The following is a 10,454-nucleotide window of genomic DNA, read 5'->3' as shown; positions in this document are numbered from 1 at the left end:
GCGACATTGTGGTTCTACTCAAAGAGGTTTATACCGATTATGAAAAATAAATACTAATTATTACAATTATGACAAGCGTCACAACCAGAACCCCCAGTGCTGACAAATCACAAAATAAATATACAGACGATGGGAGTAAAGAAGTAAAAGTTGTTCAATGTCGATTAAATGAAATTTGTGTAATAACACAATGTATAATATAATAACTTACATTATTAATACAATTAAAATCTAATAATAATAATCATAATAATAATTATTATTATTATACTCAAAGTGAGCAGACGATCTAGCACAGAAAGCTGGAATTTTGTTGAAAATAAAAAAAACATTGAAATGTATGGAAAAGCATCTCTTTTGGTGGAAAAGCAGCCCAGTCCCCTACACCCACAGCTGGTCATTGGCCATTCCAGATCCCGTGAAGATGCCCAAACAAGAAACGACGTGGGACGCGCTCCATGTGTGGACTGACCTGACCGACCCCAAATCCTGCCATGCTGCAGGGGCCAAATCGGAATGAGCCCACAGAGGGCGACACAGAGCGGTTTGGTCCATCTGGTTAATGGTTAAAAACATGGGCGCCCACATCAAATGCCAGTGCATTTTCACATTGCAAACAGTCACTGTTATAACTGCTGCCAAGCAGAATGACGTTCCAGTGAATACACAGTACTTGCCGCATATTGGATCTGACTGCTGAAATGAATCCTGATTAGCCCCCCCCTCTGTTCTTAATCAGATGGGTGCTGGTGCCACGGAGAGGCTGGTGACGAGGTATTAAACGATGCCCCCCCCCCCAACTGAGAATGTTTTTAACGGCGGCTAACATCTGCCCTCCATCCTTTCTCCTAGCGCTACATTTAGCAACTGTTGCCGTGGTGACCGCAGGAGGCGAGGGGCAGAATGGGGACGGGGGGGCTGGATTCCGCAGGTTCTCCCCCGGTAACGAGGATTCCAGGCCCTCGAATGCTTTCCCAGCTAAACATGCCCAGGTGGTTCCAGTTAAGGAGACTGATTGACTCATTAAAGGCCCATTTAAACCATCTGAGTGGAGCTACGGGGAAGATGAGATGGTCGGCTGCGAGACAGAGAAACCAGCCTGATGGCTCTGCTTGGATGAATCATTTCCTGTTAGGTATTCCTTTTAATTTCCCTTCTATCCTTGTTTAATTAACATTTCCCCCTCTCTCTGTGCCCTGTTCTTTATCGCTGCCTGGCCCAGCAAATCGTTTCTTTGTAAAAGTTGAGGAGTTCATGCTGAAGCCCTCAAACCGTTGGTGGGCACAGGTGGGTAATGCCCCCCAAGCATACTTCCTGTACACTCTTATTTAGAAAGATGTTCCTCTATGCAGCTCAAGATGACACGGAAGCATTACTGTGCTCGTGACTGAGTATAAGTCTCTTTAGGCTATGTGAAGTCTGTCTGCTGCGCACTGGATATCTAAGAGGACGGTACACAAAGCTGGATTGCTGCTATGATCATGTGAGCCAGAAGCTATACGTCCCAGATCTCCCGGAAGTTCCCGGAGTCTCCCGCAAAGTGACACCAGCTCCCTGACACCCGCAAATGATGCGCAATGTCCCAGAAATCTGTTGTTCCGCCATTCAACTGAGGCAATATTAGCTGGCAAGAACTTTTTTACCACTCTCTAGCCCCCATCAGCGAATCCGCCCTTAGTCGGTAATATAAATACGGTATTACCGTAATATCAGCCAAGCATTGGCCAGCATCCCCGCCCTGCCGGTGCCCCTCATATCAATCAATATCTCTTAGGTGGGATGTTTGAACAAACTAGTTTCTTCACTGGCTGTGTTACTGGTTAATACTTCGCACATCCAGTGAGTTAGCACTGGAATAAGACATGTAAAGCATCCTTAGAGCCAACTGGTCACTAGCACAAAACATGGGTGTGCAAACTCATTAAATTCTAAGTTACGGAAATGAAATATCCCATTTGAATAAAGTTAAATATGGTTTTGGAATGCTGACTGCAAAAGACCGTGACAGGGAGGGGAATCTTGTTTGCCCCCTTGCATCAGTCGGCTTTTATGTAATGCATTTATCTAACGCATTTCTCTACCAGAATAGCTGAAGATGAAGTATTTAAAGCCCTCATCAGGCGATGAATAATTTTTTGCTTATCGTACATCAAACGGCAATGAAATGATAAGCAGTGTGCTTCCGTATAATTTCATGTTTCTTCGGTTCACCCAGCGTTGCTATTGGCGGTTTGATTCGCTGCCAAAAGATCACATGACGGTACAGATCATGTGACCGTAACACCTTTGCTCTTTATCGCTCTGATTTCAAGCCGTGGCTGGCTAAACCTTGCAAAAGCTGAGATAACGTGATGAAAACTGTTGATTTAGAAAAAAGACTTGTAATCGTAATTGTAAAACAAATCTGGGCATAGATGGATCTAAGGGTTAGCCTGGGTGGGTCCACCAATTCACATTAATGAAAATATTTTTTGTAATTATTTTGATTCTTCACTACATTTCAATGTGAATTGTTTTCTTATTAATTATTAAAATTACGTATTAATATTTAGAACTTCCCGTTTTATGTTTTTAACTCGCGCCTATTTTGTTTTATGCTGCTTGTGCAAACATTATGGCTAAACAGCTACCATTGGCCCATTTATAATATATATATTTTTAAACCACATCTGGAGAAGGACGAAAAAGGATGAAATCTAAGCCTGTTTAAGCAAACATGCCGTAACGAGCTTTATTCAAAACTACTAACGGCTTTGAAGAAAAACTCTATGCACTTGAAAATTGTTGGACCTGAACCGCCACGATTCAAATGTATCCTAAGATGATTGAGCTAATTTACCTCGCATTATCCCTCTTCCTTTAATTACTTTGTCCTTCACCCCTATAATTAACCGTATTGTTTAAGGATAACACTTACATCACAAAATTCCAGCAATCCTTGAAAAAGAATCAATTCTATTTTTTATGTAAATCTGTTATGTTTTGCACTGAATTAACTTGTTTCATGCTATGAGGTGTTTGGGGATTGAGAAGTTCCTTCCTACGGCCCTACCCTGAGCAAACTGAACTGAAGGGATTTTGGTTCGAAGAGATATGGCGCCCTCTTATGGAACCTACGAGGGGATTTTGCGTCGATTTTCTGTGCATGTGGAAGATTAGTAGACGTTACGGTATTTTATTAAAAATGTTCTTGACGTGTAATAAACTATTTGTTTAAACAAATTTGCATTTTAATAATAAATAAATAAAATAAACACACCAATGTGTCTGTATTTAGATGTTACTTGACCACAAGATGTGACTATAAAAAACTTACCCTTTGATGTCATCAGTAAAATCCATAATAGGATTGACAAATATAATAGAGGAGTAACTTAAACGACTGAACATTTTATTTTGGTAGATAGACTCAATTCCCAGACATAGAATCAATCACTTTCCAAACTGTTTCAGTTAAATTTTAAATTACATCTGGAAGTTTTGCTCTTCGCTTATCATACGGAGTCCATTGTTTAACACCGTGCCCATCCTCTCCTCCTTACACCCAGAGTGATGATCCCAGGCACCCATGTGGCATGGGGGCAACAAGCCAATCCATGATCACGGTCGGGCTGGAGGTGAATGTCCATCCTAACCCACAGCATGATCTCTTTGTAGTTTTTGCTGTAGTCTTTTCGAATTGGTTGTTCTGGGGTCACCTGACTGTCTCTGATGCCGTTTGCCTGTGTGAGCCCTGTGATGGACTGGCATCCCATCCTTGGTTCCGGCCTAATACCCTAAGCATGCTGGGTTCAGTCCCAGGCTCACCACAACTCCTACAATAACTGGTTAGATCTTGGACTTTCAAATTGGATTCATGTGTTTTTCTTTTTTATTGATTGATATACACCAGGGGTCTCCAGCTCCGGTCCTGGAGAGCTACTATCCAGTAGGTTTTCTGTCCCACTTGGTTTCTGATGAGCCACACCTGCTCCTGGTATTTACCTGAGAACAGGTGTGGCTCATCAGAAGCCAGGTAGGATAGAAACCCTACTGGATAGTACCTCTCCAGGACCGGAGTTGGAGACCCCTGATATACACACTGCAGAGTCCTCTAGATCAGTGTTTCCCAATCCGGTCCTCAGGGACCCACAGCCGGTTCACATTTTTCCCCCATTTTGCTCCTTCCCCGCTCCCGCCAGCAGTCCACATTTTTGCTCCTACTGGGAGCTGGGAGGAAGCAAAAACTTGGACTGCCTGTGGGCCCTAAGGACTGCATTGTGAAACACTGCACTAGATTAGTGGAGTGTGGCTCAGCAGGTTAGGATACTGCTAGCAATCAAAATGTTGTCAGTTCAAATCCCAGGGTCAGCAGAGTGATTTCACTGTTGGCCCTCTGATCAAGGGCCTTTACCGGCAACTGCCCCAGGGACAGCCACACCCTTCTTTCTCCATTATATATCACTTTGGATAAAATCATCTGTTAAATAAATGTAAATAGGTCTCATGTCTGCCCACAGTTAATAAATTCCTCAGTGCAGACGTATGAACAGGGCCATCTGCTGGCTCAGATGACCATTGCAACTGGCATGAACAGGCACCCTGAGGTCCTGAGCACCTTCCTCTCATTGGCTTATTAACATCACAAGGGTAATCAATGGTAATTTAATTGTGTTTTTAAATATTTGCGTATTTCCTTAGGGCTAAATCCATAATCGGTTTCTCCATAGCCAAGATCTTATAATTGCAAAGGTTCAGCATGAAGAGCTCCTGTAGTTTCTTGATGTCCACTTTTGCCCACCATCCCTTATGGGACATCTACCAGCATGGTAAGAGAAGCATGGTGCTCAGCGCGGTAGATTTCATGGCTACCTGGGAGATGTCCGTGGATTCCAGCCTGCTTTGAAGCTGAATTACCTGGAGCACGGTGGAACCATGAGTGGCCACTCAGCATGCTAGCCACCCAACATGCTAGCCACCCAACATGCTAGCCACTCAGCATGCTAGCCACCCAACATGCTAGCCACTCAACATGCTAGCCACCCAACATGCTAGCCACCCAACATGCTAGCCACTCAGCATGCTAACCACTCAATGTCATGCTGTTCTCCAAGCTTCCTGAGCTGGGCTTCCCTCTCTTTGGGCTGCACCCCTGTTGATAAAGTGGGTCTGACTTTTCCTGGCCTCCAGTCTTTGTGGAATGTTTTGTTATCCGTTCGCAAGAACCTGTAACTGGTAAGCAGTATCTTTCCTCAGATACAGACCCACAGGATCTGACCTCTGGGAGTGTCCAAAACACTGTCAGGAACCAGAGGCCCAGATTCCCTAACCCCACTCTGATCATCAAGCATCAGGCCAGGTGGGGGGGCTCGAGCCCACGCTGTCCTGGGTGGGGGGCTGGAGTGTGTGCTGGCTCACGGTCTTGTGGTTATTCCAATAGGGCCAAATTAGCAGTTAGAAGTCGCTTGGTTAGAATCCAAAACTTAGTCCTTTATTATATCCAACAGCGGTTGCATTCAATATGTGACACTTGCGCAAGAGTCCGTCATTCAAAGGTACACCGGCTTTTATACGTTTTTCATATCTCTTCAGAGGGGTGCGTGTCCTAAGCATCATCCTCTCTGGACCAATCATGGTGCTTCCTTTTCCAGGGCTCAGGTAATCCTCACCCCTATGTGTCTTACCATTACTCCCTGTCTTCTTTGGCGTCCAATTACTTCCCTTTTGATAGAATTGTCAATCATATTCTCTGGAAGCACAGTCATGCCAAAATGGCCACCGCAATGTTTTGTATAGTAATGGCAGAGGGTGCGGAGTCAGCCAAGGGCACCGTGACAAAGGTCCAGGCAAGACGCCCAGACGAGCCGTGGGAACCCAGGTGTCTCTGTGGTTGCGCAGCAGCAGCCTTTGGAAGCTTTCGCTGGCCGCATATTAAAGCCAATTATACTCTTTGGCCTTGATCATAGCGGTAAACAACAGAGATGAATAAGATTCATACAACCAGGGCGGAAATAAGATACAGTTACAGAAACTCTGAGGCTAGTTCATGCAGCAATAATTGGGCTACAATGCCATAAGGTCACATGTTTATGTCCTAAGGATTACGTTCACTAAATGTTAAATGATAAATAAATATTATAATGCTAAATAATAATCTATAGTGGGTGGCTTGTTCAGAATGTGACCTGGGCCTCCGGGATCTGGCTGTTCTCTTAGGGTGACCTGTGAGCTTCCTCTGCTGGTCTTCACTTTGTTTGTCTACACAGTAGGGTTAAGGGCCGTGGGGGGGAGGGGGCAAGGGTGGGCTACCACCCACGCTGCAAAAAATCTCAACTTCGCATGGCAGTCACAGCGTACTTGAATGGTCTTTTTTTCAATTTAAAAACGTGTTTATACTCAAATACTTTCAATCTGCACGTCTGTTTTAAAGTAGTTTGTACTTCTCAACCATCTCGTTTTTTTAAAGCAGACTACTGACATTTTATCGCTCGTAATTCTGCATCGGTTCTCTAAATCAGGGCTGTTCAAATCACGGTCCTCGAGGTCTGAGCACTGCTGGTTTTCCAGCCTTCCTTTACCTGTGAGCCAGGTGTGAAGCCTCTGACCAATCAGAATCAGTAATTATTAAACTAACTACCGGGGAGAACTGAAAACAAGGCCCGAATTTGGAATCGAGGGCCAGATTTGAAAAGCCCTGCCCTAAATTAATTATTTGCTTATTTGATGGCTTTATAGACTTGTGTCACTGACTGGTTGACCTTAAGGTCTGTCTCAATCATCTTTGAGAATGGCACAGATAGGTAAAGGTTACTAAGGGTTCTTTAAATTAATATTTTATTTTGTTCTTTCCTTACTTTTAATGAAAAAATCTGAATATAATTGAGAAGAAATTACTTAGTAATTATGTGTGTTACCTTACTGTGAATAACAATTAGTTATTTCTATATTTTATAATGTGGAATAATTCAAACTTTCACATACAGTACACACACTGATGTGATTTATAAGGGCATTTAAAATATATTTGTAGACATACTTGCACAAAACTTACCGTGATGTTAGTACTGTATCAGTGACGTTGATTTAAGAGCAGGTTCATAAATTCTTGAATAGATAATTGAATGCAGATATTTAATATCTCCACTAGGGGGAGTGTGCTATCTAGCGAGTGTTTTTTTTTTTGCCTTGGAAGCTGCACTCTGCAAGTTTTGGCGTTTTAAAAATCAAACTAAGGGACGCATGAGTCTGTCAGATCTGTGACATGAACTGTGGACCATGAACTCTGAGCGATGCTGTTTCTGAATGTTATTTTGTGGTATGTCATTGATTGTCATTAAAAGACTTGCCGGTTTTCGCAGACTGTTTTAGAGAGGTGAACCAAACACTTATGACCCAGGGGGGTCTAATGTTGGGTCTGGCGTAAATCAAAAGAGACACACCCCAGAAGGTTCTAGAGCAAGACTGGTCTTTCCTGTGTTAGGAAGTATGGGGGTGGGGGGGCATTTGAGATCAGCATGAGATCTAAACATCTCTGCATCTCTGCCGCTCATTGACTGGCGGCCCCGAAGATGGATTGGCCCTCCACAGGCCTGGCTCCGCGCTCCCCTTCGGAGGGGGTGTGAAGGTGTTAATTTAAAGACCCCCAATTGAGCAGCACTCCGCTAGCTTGACTACTTCCTGACGCTGTGGAGTTTTTGCCCCAGGCAATGGTGCTCAATCACAGACACCGTAAAGGGGCCCAGCCCTGCCTGACTCACAGCCATGGCTGCTTGTTTGCACCACGGCAGTATTTCTGTTTAAATAACGAGAGGCAGGGTGATCGTTACCAAAGACCCAAGAGATTCATCAAGCGCTGCTGGGGTTGTTTATGGATCTCCGGATTTCAATGCACTGTCCATTAATTCAGCTAATAAGCGATTTTCTACTAATTCATAACTCAACAGTCAAAATCAGTGTCAGTTGTGTGCAGTTTCATTCTGCTGCCTGTTTAAAATCAGCTCGAATTAAATTACTAATATCACGAGCGTTTTATCCTCGACCACTGAGTGTCGTTTATTTTTTTTTTTAAAAGGATTTTGGTGAGATTTACCAGTATTGGGGTTCAATCTAAAACCGAAATTTGGAATATAAAATGGTTTACGTCGTTTTCGTATGATTATGCCTTTCTAAAGCGATGAACATCCATTTAACCCTGCAAACCTGTCCGGGACAAGCGGTTGGAAGATGGATGGAACATCCATTAAGCGAGATCCTTTAAAAGTATATTTTTGGAAATATGTCACATGGTAGTCACCAATCATCGTGCGTCCCTTTCCCCCGTTTGCTTGTTATTTCACATTTTTTTCCTGGAATGTCATGGAGTATGCACTTATTGAATTAACTCCAGCAGTTCAGGAATATAGAATGACGCCAATTTGTGGGTCAGATTTGGCAAAAGCACAAAAATTGCATTGTGGTCTTCCCGGAAAACCGGAGCGGCTCCGATCATATGCTGCGTGTGATCGGACGCGGCGGCGCTTAATGAATTTCTTAAGTGTGCTGTTTTGGCCGGAGGGGGCCCTGGCTTCCTCCTGGAGTAAATGGCTGCGGCATCTTTGGACAGAGCAGCTGCTTGTGAGGACAGATGGGGCGAAAGCAGGAGCGATCCAGAGCTGCTTTTCATAAAGGATCGGATTATTGGGGTCGAAAGGTCCTTTTCTGCGCTGCGTCTTACTGCTTGGCGACCCACTGCTTTACTGGGCATGCTCACATCTGGAATCCCACCCAAACCCTCAGAAGTGCCAGAAGGGGATGGGACATTAAAAGCTTTTCTTCCAGTGTTGCTGCTATTCCCCACGGGCAAGTGTGGACAACGCGGTACGGAGACGACAGAAATATACCATATGTAACGTTAAAGTCACAGCACAAACACAAACCAGATTGTCTGGCTTTATACACTACATTGTACAAAGATTAATAAAAAAATATGAAGTAAAGATACACTGAAATTAATGGCCTATCACTGTCGGTGGTGTTCTAGTTAACCAGGCTAAATGTAGGAACAAATCCGATTCTTTTCTAAGATTTTCCATCTTATTTCTATCGATCGACCCTGGGAGTAGCCAAAACAAATTATCATAAATATTACACGCACTCCTTATTTTATAATACCGTCTGTCTACTTCTGTACAATTAAGATTAAAATTATTTATCTATTGTTGGGAGTCTCAGGATCCTGAAATATTGATACAATATTCTGAAATAAATTAAAATTCATTCACAAAATCAAAAAGATTTTGCAGCCTTTCTGGCGTCTATTTACAACGCAATAGCATTCAACAGAAATGTATGAAATATATTTCCATTACATGGTAAAGGTAGGCCTACATGCAGTAAATATACCATTACACTGGTTACATATAAACGAATGAAATTATATTCGCATCATGTAAAACGAGCTGTTTTTTCTTGTTTGATCTTACTCGCCATATTCGTTTTGTTTTCTCCATTAGTAAAATAAATATAACAAAAGCTGCTAATTTCCCATGATTTCTACACAATTTCCAATAATAAATCATGTCGGTGTCACCTTGGCTATTCGAAAGAAGGTTAAAATTCGAGCAGAAACAGTCTACATTCATATAACACACGGGCCTAAGGGGACGCATGGCGTGTATATAGGGGTGTGTGTTGCTTACACTCCGTTTTATCTACGTGGTCTTCGTTTTAAAAGGCGGATTCCTCAGAAAAAATTACGGGATCAAATAGCCCTGCCGTGTAGTCCAAGCATCTCAGGATTGTTACTGGCGGTTCTGAAGCTACTAATTAGCGGCCAGGGTGTATTGTTAGTTAAATGTTAATTACAATGGGGTTACACGCTATAACAAACTGGGAGAAAGGAAAAACAGATCACCACACTTCCAGATCGTGTGGTTGCCAAGGTCAATCTGCTCTTTAAAAATATAAAACTAAACAATGAAACGACAAAGATAACACTTCGATCTTTTGGATGTGCATTCGAGTTTGGTTTCATAAGCACAATTCGGTTTGCAATATGTTAATATTTCTTAAAGACGCCTTACGGATTTCGGTTCGCTGAGAACCTTTTCATTATTCTCTATGTGGTGTTACAACCCAGTAACCACTAACCATCATATCTCGTTAATGACAAAACAATGATGTTTTTCTTACACGGGGAATGTAATTCTTTAACAGCAACAAAACGCGATTCGTCCTCCAATAGTTAAATGACACAGACTAAGACATATGTGTGGCAGGGTTGGGGCCATTCCGGAATGCATTGATCAATTCCAGTCCAAATCAGGAAATGGAACTGGGATTGGAACCTAAATCTCCCTGAAATTCAAATTCAACTCCAATTCTGTTCCCTGTAGTTTTTCTTTCCAATCCCAGCTCCAGTTCAATTTCCTGATTTGGACTGGAATTGATCAATGCATTCCGGAATGGCCCCAACCTTGATGTGTAGTGAGACCAGG

The sequence above is a fragment of the Paramormyrops kingsleyae genome, chromosome 23 (genome assembly GCF_048594095.1).
Source record: "Paramormyrops kingsleyae isolate MSU_618 chromosome 23, PKINGS_0.4, whole genome shotgun sequence".
Taxonomy (NCBI): domain Eukaryota; kingdom Metazoa; phylum Chordata; class Actinopteri; order Osteoglossiformes; family Mormyridae; genus Paramormyrops; species Paramormyrops kingsleyae.
The sequence above is the reverse complement of the archived record's forward strand: the minus strand, read 5'-3'. Positions refer to the sequence as shown.